The sequence below is a fragment of the Quercus suber genome, unplaced genomic scaffold (assembly GCF_002906115.3).
Source record: "Quercus suber isolate HL8 unplaced genomic scaffold, Cork oak 2.0 scaffold_216, whole genome shotgun sequence".
In the NCBI taxonomy this organism is placed as follows: domain Eukaryota; kingdom Viridiplantae; phylum Streptophyta; class Magnoliopsida; order Fagales; family Fagaceae; genus Quercus; species Quercus suber.
Genome location: NW_027069674.1, coordinates 54340 through 71577, shown reverse-complemented (window position 1 = coordinate 71577; position 17238 = coordinate 54340). Strand labels below are relative to the sequence as shown.

The following is a 17238-nucleotide window of genomic DNA, read 5'->3' as shown; positions in this document are numbered from 1 at the left end:
AAATACCCAACAAATCGCTTTGTAATTTATGCCCACCACAACATTTTGTTTAGTACCTTGCAAACAACGGTTTCTTGCATCTATTATTTTATTTTTTTGTATGTTTGCTGGAAATTTATTTTATTTTATTTTAAGGACATCATAATCTATAATTAGATTTTGTGAGAATAGTTTCATATTCTTTAGCTACTCGAACAGCTATCTCCTTAATTACACAAACCCATCACTTTTTAGTTTTCACCTCCTCCTATTCTGCCTCTTCCTATTCTGAAATCCATTGCTTTTCACCCATTAATAAATTTGTCAAGTTATATTTGCTTCTGCTATTCCTATCCGACCTCTTCTTTTTCTTTGTAAAAAAATATTACCAATTATTCCTATCCGACCTCTTCATCCTCTATCCATACACACAACAATTTGTTTTTAAAATAAAAAACTTTTTCCAAAGATTAACAAATTAATCTAAACATTAATGTGTACACCACACAACAATCTTTAGTAAATAATCCTAAATATTCAACGACATAATTTTAAGCAATATGTTGGCTATTTAATTTACCCAAACTAAAAAAAAAAAAAAAAAAAAAAGCGTTAATCAAATTCAATAAGTGAAAAAAAAAAAAAAACATTATTTACTGTCAAAAAGAAATTCATTCATTCCTTTAAGCAAATATACAATCAAACAGAAAACATGACTTTTTAGCACAAACATTAAAGGGGTTTTAGACTTTTTAGTTTCAGATAATAGATGGTCAGAGCAGCAACATTGAAAAATCCACCATTATTCAAGGGTAAACATGTTTTTTTCTACACATATTCAAGGGCTAAACCCCATGATGCCACCCCAAAAACAAAAAAGGATTATGATAAATCAGGAAGAGAGCATCAAAATAAAGAATATAACACATCAAGTAACAAAATGCTGACCTTAGGTATTGTTGTTGCAGAAAAGAAGCGAAACAGAGTGGGTGTCAAATTGAAAATTGGAAGGAAGAGATTTTATTTTGCCGTTTTTTCTTTTACCGAATGAAGGGGATTCATCTTTTCTTTGAGGTGGGTGCTGTTTGATTAAGGGTGTGGCAATTCAGGGCATAAAAACCATGTTGTTGGGCATGCAAAACGCCAATTGTCCAACAATCACCATAAAAACCTTTTCCCTTATTGGCCTGTGTTTGTTCCACTACCTTTCTCTTCTTATCTAATAACCCTTCTTCTTCTCTAATGACCCAGATAGCAAGCCAAAAAAAATAGAAACAAAACAAAATATGAAACTAAAATTCAAGAAAGCAAAGGAACAAAACCCCAAAACTGAAAATTCCTAAGAACAATTCAATTAGAATTTGATCTTCTAGGTTGTTTCCCTTATTTCAACGAAATCCCTAAATTGACAACAAACCTAATTGAAGAGAATAGGATAAGAGATTAAATAGAAGCCCAACTATTAAAACAATCTAAATATCGTAACCTTTAAATTATAAGTTTGGAGTACCCTTAAAAAATGAATCCAAATATTCCAGGCAAAACCAATTCATTTCAAAGGCTGCAAAATAAAGAAGTAACTAAATTAAAAATCAGAGAAAAAAATGAAAAAAAAACTGAAGATTTTGGTAATCTAACAAACACATCATATGTAAAATTCAAGGTGCAATCAATTAAGATAAAATGATTTGTAAAAAAAATTTAAGATTAAAAATATATATAAACCATATCAGTTGTGAGATCAATGCATGCCACTATTTGAAGGAGAAGAAAAATCAGAAAAATCACCTTTTCTACTTTCTGCTCTATTCTATACACAGAAAAATCAGTCCTACAAACAAATAGGAAAAATTACCGAATGTCTCATATAAGAAAGGAGAAGAAAAATTTCAACATGTTTAGCAGCAAATGCTATGGGGTCAACCAAGCACTCTAACCAACCAAAAATTAATTAAACCTCTCTAGGTAGATTGAAAAATTAATAATAAATAAAGCGACAAAATACTAAAATCAAAGCATCAGTTATAGGGGGAAAAAGACTAATCAAGCATATATAAATTTTAAAAATTAAAAAAGAAAAAAATTGGGAAATATTATGAGGCACAAACTACTTCCTATCTTCCCAAATAGCACTTGAATTTACATATCCAGTAATTGAGTTTTATTAAATAAGAGAAAAATACATAAAAAAATTTTAAAACTCACATTTAAAAATTAATTTTTTCATTTATAATTTTATATAGCAAAACACAACAATATCCAACAAATTTTCAATTTTTTGGGGTTATACCTGTCGGTAATATTTCCCCTGCTTTGCCTGTGTTTGCTCCACCGCCTTTCTCTTCTTCTTCTTCTCTAATTATGATTGTGACCGTAGATCAAAACCAATTTTAAAGCCAAACCTTAATAAGAAAACAAATCTCTCATATTTCATTGAACGGTGTTTAGTGCAAACCCTTAATATAGTTGATGCAATTGCGTAAATAATTATGTTGGTCAGGGGGTTTGTAACGTGAAATAACAAAAGGGAATTGTAATATTGTCTTCTACCCAGATCAAAGAAAAAGAAAAAAAAAAACTTACCGGACTGTATCTATGTCTCTATCTGTCTCTAATAACTCTGGCGTTTTCTCTGCTTCTTTCATCGCTTCTTCCTTTCCCTGTTTCTTTCATCGCCTCTCCCTTTCATCTGCTTCTTTCTCTGCTTTCATCGCCTCTCCCTTTCTCTGTCTCTATCTCCGTATCTCAATACCTCAAGGTTAATTTTGACGGTGCCGATTGCGGTGGTCTAAGTCTATCAGGGGATGGCGATGGCCGGCCGTACGAATCTCCAGTGTGGTGCAAGGTTTTCCTTTTTCTCCTTCCCTTTCTCTGCATCGCAGTGTCGCTAGGGTTTTTCTAGTTGAAATGCTTTTTCATTTTATTTTATTTTAACCGTTTTTTTTTTTTTAAATATACATAAAACTGTCAAACGGTGTTACACTTGTAATAAAACAATGTAATTTAACGCGACGTGCGGTTTTTTAAACAAAAAAATGGTAAACGTGGCAGCATTTTAAGGGGTCTTTTTTGCTAACGTGTCAGCACCTCCTTAAAAGCTTCTGCTTTTATATATAGTATTAGATTAGATTAGATTAGATTAGATTAGATATGGACTTGTTGCTCATTTTGTGTGTGCAGTGTGCAATTGAGAAATAGTGAGAAACAAAGCAAGGTCATGATAAGTGACATGATGTGGGCAAAACTACAGTCTTCAACCAATCAGTTGAGTTTCTTGAAGACTTGGACCATACAGATGTCCTTGATCAGTGATAGAAAGAAGGGATGTACCACAAATTTTATCAATAAATAGGCAGAACCATATGCAAGCAACATGACCTAAGCATATATTACTATATTAGTTCCTAAAGATGTCACCAACTCTTAGATTGGAACAACCATATTAGAAGAAAAAATGGCTGAATAAAGTGAATAGCAGCACTGTCCAATTAGAGTAGCTATTAATTTGATGTTTAATGTTTTATTGTATCCCTTTGTTTTTCTTGTATGTTGATAGTTGACACTAATTATGTCCAGTATGTCCTCTGAAATCTTGCGGTTTGCTCTAGCATTGCTGATTCATTACATTTTTGTGTGAAATTGTCCTATGTAGATGGGGCCTACTTGAGCTTCTTGACACAATACTTTTGAAAAGAACCACAGTATATTATTTTGAATATATAAAGAATCTGAGTCTGCGTGCTTATCTCTTGAAAAAGGCCTTGAGTATCCGTATATACCTTGGAAAATTTTGTCATTTTCTAGTGCTTCCTCTATAAAACCTTTTCTTTTAATTATTGACTGTTTTCCTGTTATCAAATATATGTGCCACTTCCACAAGAAAGCCACATGCCTTTGCTTTGAAAGCTACAAAAGCAATTCCATCTGTTAAGACTCCGATAAATAATGATACAAGTCAACCTCCTATCTTTAGAGTTAAGAGTCATTCCCAATATGTATATTGCAACAAAGCAGATATTTACCCCCAAATTTGAGATTGTCTATAACACCTTGCTAGTACTCACTACTCAAATTCTATAACACTTAAAGCCTTCTAGTATTTAAATTCTTTAACACTACATGGGAAAATTTGTAGGGAAGGTTTTGGTGTTTGGGAGTGGCATTTTCTGGGTGGTGATTTGACCTTTACAAGCTAGCCTACTATAAAGTAGCAAGCAGATTGTTCGAAACTAGTCCAAAAGTATTGAGAAAAGATGTGTTGGCCAAGGATGAAGCAGAAAGTCAGAAACCTCATTGGCTATTAATGGTGCTATAAAGTTTTTCCTTTAATATTTAAATCTTTCATTTGTAACTTTTTTCACTAGTTCTTTTTGGTCCTGTTCTCTTTAATATTTTGAAAATTAAGGCACCAATATTTTTTTCCCCCTTATCATCTAGTTTGAAAGTTATTGAGTTATATACTTGCTCGGAGGTGACCACTAGGAGAGAAGAAGAAATCACAAATACCTTGGATACTCTTCTATAGTAAGGTATATTATGATATTTCATTTTAATCTTCTGTATATTTTCATTTCTATTTTCTCCATCCATAATATTTAATTTTCTTTTGGAATGAAATGGACATACCTGAAATAGAAGTGAATATATAGAAAAAATTGACGCATTAAAGTCATATTTTGCTCATCAATTGTAATTCACCTATAAGTATCTTTATATTTTTTTTCTTCTTGTGATGCTGTTATATTTGATTTATAATCCAAGGTCAGTAACTTCTATTTCCAACCTTTATGGGCCTAGGAATGTTTTGGTCTCATTCCAGAACATCATGCAATAATGTTCCAATCTAATTCAGCCACATTTAATCTAAACATACAGAAGGCTGTGTGTACTAAAAGACTGTTAACCCGTCCAAAATGCAGAAAGAAGTTTAACATGGAATGCTGGTTCTTTAGCAGTCCATCTAGTTTGATAACTACAAAAGGCAACTAGGTAATTTTTCAGTAACACCTTTATTTAGCCTTCCATCTAAAATTTGAATGCTTAACACCTCGGGTGTTTTTATTATTTTTTTTTTTAAATAAATTATTTAGAAGAATTCAGGGAAGCCCTCATATCTCAAATCTATACTTATTAATCATCTAGTCAAAATGTTATAGGATTTGGTACTTGCTATGTATCAAGTTTCTAAATCTATCTAATGCTTGTTCTTTGTCTTAGAGCAGAATGTATTTCTCGATATGGAAGAGTGCAAAGCATGGGAGGCAGCTGCCATTAGGGATGAAGATGTCATGAATACTTGGCTTCGTTAATTGGATTAGGTAACCATCACACAATATGTACATCCAGAACAACATTCTTGGAAGTGAACTGAATTTCTTATTGGTTTATTGTGACTTCATTGCTATCTAATGTCAATCATGTCTCACTCAAAGAGTTCCCTCCATTGTTTATTTCCTTTAGGAAGTACTCTATCTCTCTTCCCCCATCCTCCTATGTCTTAGAAAAAGTTTTTTTTCCCATACTCTTCCTGCCTTTTCCTTCTCAATGTGGTGGTGGTATTACTTCTAATTGATGCTTGTTACCATTAATAACCCCTATCCAGCACAAGAAACAATTCCCACTTTACAAGGGAGCTTTAAGGGCCAGCCCTAAGGATTCTGAATTGCCAAGGAAGTATGTGTTCCCTTTGTACATTTTAATGTTGCCCAAATTTGTCCTTCAGGTATCTATCTGATGCTTTATTAGGTTTCCATTTGGCTTGCTGTTATTCAGTTTCTTATATCTTCCTCTCCATTTATCTGTTGGTATGGATGTCACTCATGATTTAGATCACTTACAAGGCTCACTAAGCTAGTAGCAGAACCAGTGTTCGAAGTAATATGCATGAAGAATGGTGTTGAATGCAACAATGAAGAGTATTATAGTGATGATGATCTGAAAGATGGCTTCCAATTTCATTCTTAATAGCCTTATGTTTACATTGAAGGTTTGCATTTTTTTTCTTTGGACTTGAAGTGTCTTGATCATGTATTTATGGTGACTGTTCATAAAGACCTTTGTTGTTTAGATATCACATCTTTCTTTTGCAGCCTAAGTGTCCATACTATTTCTGGAGTTTTTGCACTTTCTGCTATAACCTCTGGGTGTTAATACTGCATAATTAATGTAGCATAGGTAATTATATATTCTTCTTCTTTTCTCATGAGGTGCTTTTCTGTTAGCTTTTTAAGTCATCCTACCAAGCGGTCATCTATGTTTAAAATCATTTTGGATTGTGGGTAAAGTGTAGATTAATAGATTTCATAATCAACTTTAGCATCTTTCTTAACTGCACAATCCCTTCTGGAAAAGTGGCTATGCATAATCGGTTGATCTTTTATATCATAGGACACCACAATGATGTCCTGCCAAAGTCAACAATATCAGTCGGGGCATCTAATTCATTTTTTGGCCTATTGGGAACAATGCTTTTTGAGCTTCTAACTAGACAGTCTATGCAAATAAGGTAACATATTCTTTTTGCCCTTATGTCTTGGGTTGGTAAAAGTCACAGTTTGAGACTCAAAGCTAAGGTTTTGTCTGATTAACCTAAGCTTATATGCTCTTAGTTTGTGAGAATAGGTCTTGACTCCTGAATATTCAGTGTGCAGCACTTGTAAGTTGTAACTCTCAAGCTCATTATTGCCATAAATTTATCCCTTGGATTTCTTCCTCGTGTGGTCAATTCTGCTCATATTGGAGGACTCCTGTCAGGATTTCTCCCTGGCTTCATTCTCTAGGTCTACAAATCTTCATGCATCATCATAAGAAATAAAGCAGAAATCCAGGCACAAGTGCTATCGATACTTGTTATAGGATTACAGCTTTAGACCTTTAGCATCTTAATTCAAGGGTAATTTAACTTGAACTTTCTCTGAATTCTCAACTTCTAGTTTAAGTATGTACTGTGGAAAAATGATCCAGCCTTGGCTAACCTTTTTCTTTTCTTTTATTTTTTCTACCCCCAAAAATTGGCAGATATGCATAAGGATGTATTGAGCTTATTAACGGTCAGAAGCTATATAGCCATGCAGTCTGCCTTTCAAGAGCATCAAGCACCTGAATGATTGTGTCAGTCTATTTGCCTACCTTCAAGCTTTGCAAGTTTAACAAAATGACTTTTTTATGGATGCACATACCACTGTTTTCAAGTGTAAGGCAAGCAGGGACTTGCGTACTGTGATAAAGGATCTTGGTAGTATACACCTCCCACCGCCAACTTTTAACGTTGGCCAGCTTGCAGATTGTGCAACCACTTCTTTCGTACTCATGGCCTAGATACCTTACCATTAGTATTGCACAACTGCATTGTACAAACATTAGAGTTTGATTAGTTTTAAGTTTAAATTTTTTATTATTATATTTAATTGTTGATTATTTATTTAATTAAGTGAATGTAATGGTTGATTTTATTGCATTATAAAGTTTTCAATATCCTCTGTTTAGACATCTTTATTTTATTTCTTACTCCTCTTGACCACCTTTTTATTTTCCAAATAATGGTTATTAATTGATGTTTGATTTCATTTCTTTTTTTCTTCATTCATTTATTCTTTATTACTTTACACGTTCCCTTGCTAGTTGTAAATTTTATGGTTATCAATAAGAAATAGATGTCATGGATGGTTTAAATAGTTATAGATGTAGTTATGTTAGTGGTATGTCAAAGGGTTTGTTTGTTTGTTTGTTTGTTTGTTTTCAAGGAAATATGAAAGGCATTTCTCTAGTTTGATCTCAATCAATTAAGATATCCATAATATATTAACGGAAGTAATAATGAGCCTTAAATTTTTTTAATGTATGAAGTGGTTAGGTTAGTGGTATGTCAAAGGTTTTATAAAAAAAATTTAAAAATGATTTCACCGAAATGTAAAAGGCCTTTTTTTGATAAAAGAAATTGTGACTTTTTGAATTGTAGAAATATGATTGTTTTAATTACCTTGTTTATAGATTTCATTTTTAAGTTATAAACATCTAAATTAAAGTAGATGAATATATAAATGCAAAATTATATGTAAAGTTACAACTACACAAGATAAATATGTATAGATATATATATATTTTTTTATTCATGAATCATTATTTCATTGTTTACTTATAAATATCTAAATTATTTTTTTTTTTGAAAAAATATCTAAATTAAATAGATGAATATATAAAGGTAAAATTATATGAAAAGTTAAAACTACCCAAGATGAACGTTTAACCACTTGTAGATATGTGTTTTTTTAAGACTAAAAATATATACAATTGCTTTAGTTGGAACTATATAACTATGAAAATATTGTTGCGAGTGGTTCCATCATTAGCAAATTATCAAGTTTGGTGGCCTTACAAAACATATATTTCATTTTACAAAAAACTTTATATGAACTGATTTTTTGTGACAACTTTTTTTTTTTTCCTTTTTTGCTGAAACAACTTAAGAATATTATGACTTTAGTTAACACATGTGTTAGTTGTAAAACACGTCAATGATATAAAAAATAGAAATGTTTAAATATTTTTTTTTTAAAAAAAAACATTTTTAATAGTTTGGAACTATGGTTTGGCAAATTTGATATTTTGAGAGATACAATTAGTAGAAGAAAAAAGGATTATGTATTAGTTTTGAATGCCTTGGAAGCACCTTCAAACTTGGATAGTTTATGTATTTTTGACTACCATGGCACTGGAGAGTATCCTAATTGGCTTCTCATGTTTCTAAGTCAATATCTAATGCTTGTTCTTTGTCTCAGACCCAGAAGTGCTTTTCAATAGGAAGAGTGCAAGCATTGAAGCGGCTGCCATTAGGGATCAAGATATTGTGAATACTTTGACTTCATTAGTTGGATTAGGTAACCATTACACAATATCTATATCTAGAAGAACATTCTTGGAAGTGAACTGAATTTCTTATTGGTTTATTGTGACTTCATTACTGTCTCATGTCAATCATGTCTCACTCAAAGAGTTCCTTCCGGTGTTGGTAGTAATCAGGTGAGCCAAGATGAGCTGAATTTGAGTTCATCTCCAAACAAGATTACATATTCAAGCCTTCATTTTCTTGTTAAATAAACTCGAATTACTTGATTAAAATTTTCTTTACATAAAATGATGGTAGTGTTTAATANTCATTCAAGAACATCATGCAAAAATGTTCCATTCTAATTCGCCCACATTTAATCTAAACATCATACAGAAGGCTGTGTGTACAAATGGCTTGTTATCACTTCCAAGATGCAGCAGCATGTTTAACCTGGAATACTGGTTCTTTAGCAGTCCATCTAGCTTGATAACTAAGAAAGGAAACTACGTTATTTTTCAATAATACCTTTATTTAGCCATCCATCTATGATTTGAATGCTTAAAATCTTTTTTTTTTTTTTCAAAGAAATAAATTTTTTAGAAGAATGCGGGAAGCCATCATAGCTCAAATCTATACTTGCTAATCATCTAGTCTTAATGTTATAGGATTAGGTAGTAGTACTTGCTTTCTCATGTTTCTAAGTCAATATCTAATGCTTGTTCTTTGTCTCAGACCCAGAAGTGCTTTTCAATATGGAAGAGTGCTGCCATTAGGGATCAAGATATTGTGAATACTTTGACTTCATTAGTTGGATTAGGTAACCATTACACAATATCTATATCTAGAAGAACATTCTTGGAAGTGAACTGAATTTCTTATTGGTTTATTGTGACTTCATTACTGTCTCATGTCAATCATGTCTCACTCAAAGAGTTCCTTCCGGTGTTGGTAGTAATCGAGGTGAGCCAAGATGAGCTGAATTTGAGTTCATCTCCAAACAAGATTACATATTCAAGCCTTCATTTTCTTGTTAAATAAACTCGAATTACTTGATTAAAATTTTCTTTACATAAAATGATGGTAGTGTTTAATACATATATATATATATATATATATTATTTGGTTTAATTAGATAAAGTGATTTTCATTAATAAACTCTTAAAAATTAGATTCACTAAACATATATTGTTAAAAATTATACATAATTTTTACTATAAAATAGGCTATTTATATTATCAATAAATTACAAATAATAATTTGATATTATATCATCTTATTTATAAACTTATCAATCTCAAGTTCTTTATTATGTTTTTCTAGCAAAGTGGCATAGTTCGTATGGTGTTTTTCCACTTGTAGAATGAAGGCATTCTTTCTTCATTTTACCATGAATTTAAATATATATATAGTATCACATTTTGTGTAGCAGTCATAAAGAAAACACAACAATTTCGTTGCCGAGTTTTTGGTGAACCTCATGTATAATTCTAGTATTTGTGTGGATGGGTAGGTTTTGCGTAAAATGTACATATTTTCACAGCAAGGGCAAACTTTGATCTTTAAGAGCATCCAACAAAGCTGGAGCTGAACAAACATCAGAAGCAATAATTGTTTACTCGGTGGCAAAGATATCTTCTAACAATATTTATATGTCAATATACAATGAAAAGTTGTGTGGACCTGTAACTAAATTCGAGTGTTGTTGGTCCTGCTTCCCTGTTCTTGTGTGGACCTGCTGCTTCCCTTGGTTAATGAAAAATTGATGCCTTTGATTTGTCTAATATTTGTACTTTCTGGCACCGCAATGCAACGTTTTCTCTCCATGGTTAGCCTGACAGTCATAAATAACAATATTCTTCATTTTTTGACAAGTTTAAAAATATTATATGCAGTATAAGTAGGTTTGCAAGGTTGTTCAGCAATCCACAACAGTCTAAAATCTAAATAGCGTTTCCAAAAAAAGGGGCTAAACAAAGGCCCTGACACCTTCTAAACTTTAGGTTAGTGGCCATTACACATCATAAAATTTTATTTTAATCCATTTAGTCCATAAACTTCCTTCTGAATATTAAAAAAAAATAAAAAAATAAAAAAACAAACAAACAAACAAACAAACTTTGTAAACTTTATACATGTGCCAAATAAGTACATCAATTAGTCTACATACCATTAATAAAATCATAGACTATATACATGAGACACACGTGTAACATAAAAATGATCAAAATCAAACGTTTGAAAGTGAAACCCACGAAGAGAAGAGAGAGAATGGGGGAGGACCAGAGGAGATTAGAGGAGGAAAAATCTTGGTGGGTTGGCCGTGACAATTTTTTTGGGAATAACCGTAAACTGGAGGCTTTTCACCATCAATCCATTATTATTTTTTTCTTCCTATGAGACCGAACTCCTAGTATTTTACTTCCTTCTACATTTTCTCTTATTTTATCTTTAAGAATCCGTTTTGTTGGAGTGAAAAGTGGAGGAATGGAAAATAGATGAGAGAAAATAGGAGAGAAACTAAAAATTGGTGTGTTTGGTTGGATAGGGAGAGAGGGGAGAAAATAGTGGAGCCCAACAATTTTCTCTTCGTGCCCATTGAAATTCAATCCTCCTAAATGTAATAACTCATTTACCCCCAATCCTTCCTCACAACAATGTAATGTTAATTTTTTTTTTTTTATTTTTTCTTCCTATGAGACCGAACTCCTAGTATTTTACTTCCTTCTACATTTTCTCTTATTTTATCTTTAAGAATCCGTTTTGTTGGAGTGAAAAGTGGAGGAATGGAAAATAGATGAGAGAAAATAGGAGAGAAACTAAAAATTGGTGTGTTTGGTTGGATAGGGAGAGAGGGGAGAAAATAGTGGAGCCCAACAATTTTCTCTTCGTGCCCATTGAAATTCAATCCTCCTAAATGTAATAACTCATTTACCCCCAATCCTTCCTCACAACAATGTAATGTTAATTTTTTTTTTTTTATTCTTTTTCCATTTTAACTTACATCATTTGGTTTTATTTTTTATTTTTTATTTTTTAACTTAACTTTTTTTTTTCAAATAAAATATATATTTTTTAAGTGATAGGCCAAAAATGTATTGACCCCTTTGGCAAATTAATTAATTAATAATCCAAGTTAATTAATTAAATCAATTTTAACACAAACAAATCACCAATTAAACTAAATGTAGTAGAAAAAATTTGACACGGTGATTTGTTTACGAATGGAGAAAACTTCCAAGGTAAAACTCCACTAGGTGAATTTAAGGTCACCACTCTCGAGAATCCACTATTATCAAAACAAGTGGTTATAAGTAAAAGGAATTCCAGTACCTAATACCAATCTACAATTGAACCCTTACCCTAATACCCAATTGAACTCTTACCCTAATACCCTAATACCCTTACCCTAATGTATCAACAATCTCTCTTTTCAATGCACGAATCCCAGTTTGTGACTAACCAATGATGCACGGATCCCAGTACATGACTAACACACCAACTTAAGGAAAATGTTGGCTGTAAAGCTCTTTAATTCATCAACATAAAGATCAGAAGCTCCTTGGTCACAAAACCTTAAGCGTAAAGACACAGTAGCTTCTATAGAGGGAATGATGAACTAGGTCACAATACGCTTTTGGTCACAATATGCATGTATTCCAATTGCATCCACTTGAACAACTTATGACGACCTTTAAAATAATTTTTATATATGTTTAGGGTTGTGAAAAAAGAAATCTTACAGAAATACTCATGCGTTTAATCAGATCTGGAAATTCTGATTTCGTAATTCTCGACAGATACAACTTATGTCGAGTTTCAACATTAATTCTCAATAGAAATGATTCTGTCGAGGCTTTTGTTGAGCTTTAATGAATAGCACTTTTTCACTTGTTTTTTTGTCAGACTTGCATAACTTCAATATTCAACTTGAACACTTATTTCTTGAAGTACTAAACTCATCCTAAATCTATCCAATTACAAGTAAAGTGCGTTTTGTCAAAAGATTAGCCAATTACATTATATATGTCCCTAACATAAAGATTATGTACTAGGGACATGAGAGTAAATTTATACAATTTATTTTTTCTTTCATTTTCCACCTTTTTAATTTTCCATCTTTTTAACCAAACACATATGTGATAAAACTCTCTTGTATCCTCCCATTTTTCCATTACTTTCTTATTTTCTATCTTCTCACTTTTTCACCCCGACACCCAAACGGACCCTAAAGTTTCATAAACTTTCTTTTTTCTTTTTAAATAAAAATTTTAATTTGTAATTAAACAAGGGGCTTTTCTTTTTGTACTTAAGAAACTTTTAGAAGACAGCCTAATCTTGCAAACAGGAAAGCAATTGATGAATTTGCTGGGGTGGTGGAGTCTTTAATTTCCATAAGAAGAATTTTAGTTTAAGTTCACAGCCAATCTGTATGAGTAAAGCATCAAGCTTTCGAAGTGCAAAAAGTAAAGCTATCATATAGTCTCTTTTTAAAGCTTAAACCAAAACTAGAAGCATAAATATTCTATCAAAAGACAAGAAGCTCTTATAATATGGCCAAAATGGGCAAATGCCCTTTTCGTGCAAACTAAGCAGCGTTCTACCTTCTTTCCCAAACTAATTAGAAAAATGCCCCTCTTTTGAAAATCGATTTTCTCAAAATTGAGTTAAAAAAAAAAAATTATGAAACCCTATAGTGGCGTTTTAAGGAGCCTATAGTGACATTTTAAGGACCTATAGTGGCGTTTTGGAACTCCAGCTCCATGAACTCGAGTTCCATGCAATTTTTATTTTTTTTTTGCCTATAACTTGAGTTCATGGAGCTCGAATTCCAAAACGCCACTATAAGCTCTTTAAAGTGTCACTATAGCCTCCTTAAAACGCTACTACAAGGTTTAACTCAATTTTGAAAAAATCGAGTTTCAAAAGAAGGTCATTTTCCTACTTAGTTTGGGAAAGGGGGCAGTATGCTGCTTAGTTTACACAAAAAGGGAATTTGCCAATTTTGTCCCTTATAATATCCCTTGCGTGAATCTGCATTAATTTTTAGCAGCATTAAAAAAGCTTGACCGTAACACATACCTCGTACACTTTTCTTCCTATTTCAGTATTTCTTTGCTTCGCTCTCAGGGGTTGTGCTTTTTTTTGAATGGACAAAGCATCAAGCTTTTTTAAAGTGCAAAGAGTAATTATATACCATAGCCTCTCTTTGAAGTTAACATTAAACTAGAAACGTAAATATTCTATCAAGACAAGAAAGAGGCAAGGCTTATAATCTTCCTTGCCTTAATGTTCCTCTCTTAGCATCACCCATAAAAGCTCGAGCCTATCAAACAGCAGGAGGTCGTCCTTCGATTCTTTACTACCTATTTCTTTTCTCTCTTTCTCGCTCTCAGGGTTTATGGCTTTATGCTTTACCTTATTCGGTGGCAAAGATCTTCTAGCAATTATATGCCAATACGCAATGACAAATTATCCCAATAGAATTGCCTTTAATCATAACTATCATAGACTCACGCAATGCATGGAATAGATAATTATTTTATAATTGTGATATAATGTAAAATTTGTTTTCTAAATTTTGTGGAAGCACTACAAAAAACAAGTGTATTTGCAATGTTTTGGTTGTAGCTTTCAGTATATAGTAATATTGAAACGTTTTTAAAGAATATTACTAAAATAGATTTATTTTAGCAGTTATTATAGTGAACGCTACAATATATCATGTTATTAAATAATTTCTAAAATTATTTTCCATCTATCCATCTCTACAAATATATCACATTATTATTTTGGGTGTGTTTGATTGATATTATTTATTTTTTAGGAGGTTCATATTTTTTAAATTATGTTATAGTAGGTTATATTTTCATAATTTTTTTTTTTTGTACAACTAAATTCTTTAACTTTCAAATAAATTATTCTCTAAAAAAGAAAAATAATTTCAAATATATGATTGAAATTTCTCATTCTTTTAAATGAGATTATCATGATAATCAAGTTTCATTATAAAATTACACATGATATTACTCAAATAGTTAATAGACACATTCAAGTACATAGCAATATTGTATTTTGATATAAACTCAAATTCTCACTTTAAAAATAACTAAGTATTATGTCAAACATAAATCAAACAAAAATAATAAGAGGAGAGAGAAGGCTTGTAATGGAGAACTCAAAAAACACACCACCAAATCATAATAATCTAAAATAGTGTTATAAAAAAACGTATGATTCATCAACTTAAAGTAGAGTTCCAAGAAATAATAAATAAGAGAGAGAGAGAGAGAGAGAGAGAGAGAGAGAGAGAGAGAGAGAGAGAGAATAATCACCTTTTGGGAGATACCTGAATTAGATAAATTTAGAAAATAAGATGAGAATAAGAAGAGTTAAAATGAAAGATACAGTCATCACTATAAATACCAAATTATTCAATTATGCTATATAAAGAAAAAAGTTATATTCTTATATACTATTTTATAATGCAATATGATAACATTTAACAATAAAGAAAAAATAAAAAAAAAAATTAAATTGCATCGACTAAAGTAAAGTTTTAAAGAACACAAAAATTCATCAACATAAAGTAGAGATAAAAAAATAAAAAATCTACCAAAAAAAGGAGAGAAAAAAAACATGAAGAGAGGGAGAGAGAGTGATAAACTCTTTTGTATGGGAAAACATGTATAGACTGGGAAAGAGGATATCAAATTTATAGTAAGAGGATGAGGATATGGAGAACCAAAATAATTTTTTTAAAAGAGAGAGAGAGAGAGAGAGAGAAATGGATAAAGAAAGAGTGACATTAAGGTTAAAAATAGTAAATATATGAAAAGGTGAAAATGATGAGAAAGGTTGGAAGAAATCTAATATTAAGCTACAAAATTAAAAAGAAAAAGAGTAAAAAAATAAAAGAGAAATGGTTGGAAATAAGTGGGTGATGTGGTCATTGACTGGCTTAACAGAACCTTTACAACTATGGCCAAGTGAATCTTTGGCCTTCTCAGTTCATTATAAAAGCTGGAAAGAACATTAACAACACCTCAGATTACCTTGTCCTCCTCTTTCTGTTTCTTCTGTAGTTATTTACCAACTTCCATCTCCTAGTATGGCTGACACAATAGTAATTGATCTCTTGAAGCAGTTGGGTTCCCTCGCTGCTCAACAGTCAATACAAGAGATAAACTTGATTGTCGGTGTTGATGAAGAAGTCAAAAAGCTTAAAGACAATCTGGGAATANAAACTCTTTTGTATGGGAAAACATGTATAGACTGGGAAAGAGGATATCAAATTTATAGTAAGAGGATGAGGATATGGAGAACCAAAATAATTTTTTTAAAGAGAGAGAGAGAGAGAGAGAAATGGATAAAGAAAGAGTGACATTAAGGTTAAAAATAGTAAATATATGAAAAGGTGAAAATGATGAGAAAGGTTGGAAGAAATCTAATATTAAGCTACAAAATTAAAAAGAAAAAGAGTAAAAAAATAAAAGAGAAATGGTTGGAAATAAGTGGGTGATGTGGTCATTGACTGGCTTAACAGAACCTTTACAACTATGGCCAATGGAAATCTTTGGCCTTCTCCTCTTAACTACATTACCTGTCTTGTTTCTTCTCGTAGTTATTTACCAAACTTCCATCTCCTAGTATGGCTGACACAATAGTAATTGATCTCTTGAAGCAGTTGGGTTCCCTCGCTGCTCAACAGTCAATACAAGAGATAAACTTGATTGTCGGTGTTGATGAAGAAGTCAAAAAGCTTAAAGACAATCTGGGAATCATCCAGGATATGCTGGACGATGCCGAGGAAAGGCAAGTGAAGCAGCGTACTGAGAAGCAGAAGCATTGGGTAGAGCAGCTCAAAAATGCATACTACGAGATCGATGACGTGTTGGACAAGTGGGACACTGCAAGGATTAAATCAGAGATTGAGAAAGCTGATAACGCTCCAGCTATGAACAAGTCGGTATGCTCCTTCTTTCCCTCCCCATCATTTTGTTGCCGTCTTGTTAGAAACCTTGCTCTACGTTATGACATTGGTCACAAGATTAAAAAACTTAATGAAACATTAAATATGATTGCCAAAAGCAGACTGAATTATAGGCTTGATCGAGCCAAGTTTTCGTAGTTGAGCGACCAAAAACTACTTCCTTTGTTAATACCTCTGAAATAATTGGCCGTCATAAGCAAAGAGATGACCTACTGAGTGACCTACTAGATGAGGGTCATCAAGAGGAAAGAAATCCTCGTGTCATCTCTTTAGTGGGCATGAGTGGTATTGGAAAAACAACCCTTGCCCAACTAACCTACAATGATCCTAAGGTGCAACTCTACTTTGAGAAACGAATATGGGTTTGTGTTTCTGAACATTTTGATCAATGTAGGGTTGCCAAAGCAATGTGTCAAGAGCTTGACCTTGCATTCCCCAATAA

At 32.1% G+C, this 17238-nt stretch overlaps 1 protein-coding gene and 1 long non-coding RNA gene across 5 annotated transcripts in view; one reads left to right on the top strand and one right to left on the bottom strand.

The window, feature by feature from the left end:
• The window catches only part of LOC112011126 (putative disease resistance protein RGA3), a 93304-nt gene that overhangs the window by 59070 nt on the left and 16996 nt on the right, over positions 1 to 17238 (top strand). Inside the window, exon 12 of one of the 2 annotated variants that reach the window (XM_065779717.1) lies at positions 5808 to 6074. The exons of the other annotated variant lie outside the window; for it this stretch is intronic. The gene's annotated coding sequence lies outside the window, so the exon portion shown is untranslated. Of the gene's footprint in view, positions 1 to 5807; positions 6075 to 17238 lie in introns of those variants that run through there. 2 annotated transcript variants of the gene reach the window in all.
• LOC112036461 (uncharacterized) lies at positions 608 to 2902 on the bottom strand. 3 transcript variants are annotated; one of them, XR_010631440.1, is made up of 4 exons: positions 2563 to 2902; positions 2270 to 2381; positions 1768 to 1810; positions 1310 to 1540 (listed from the first exon to the last, which is right to left on the bottom strand). It is a non-coding gene; the product is annotated as an uncharacterized LOC112036461 (long non-coding RNA). The 3 variants fall into 3 exon arrangements; XR_010631442.1 differs by lacking the exons at positions 1310 to 1540; positions 1768 to 1810 and adding an exon at positions 608 to 1218; XR_010631441.1 differs by lacking the exon at positions 1768 to 1810.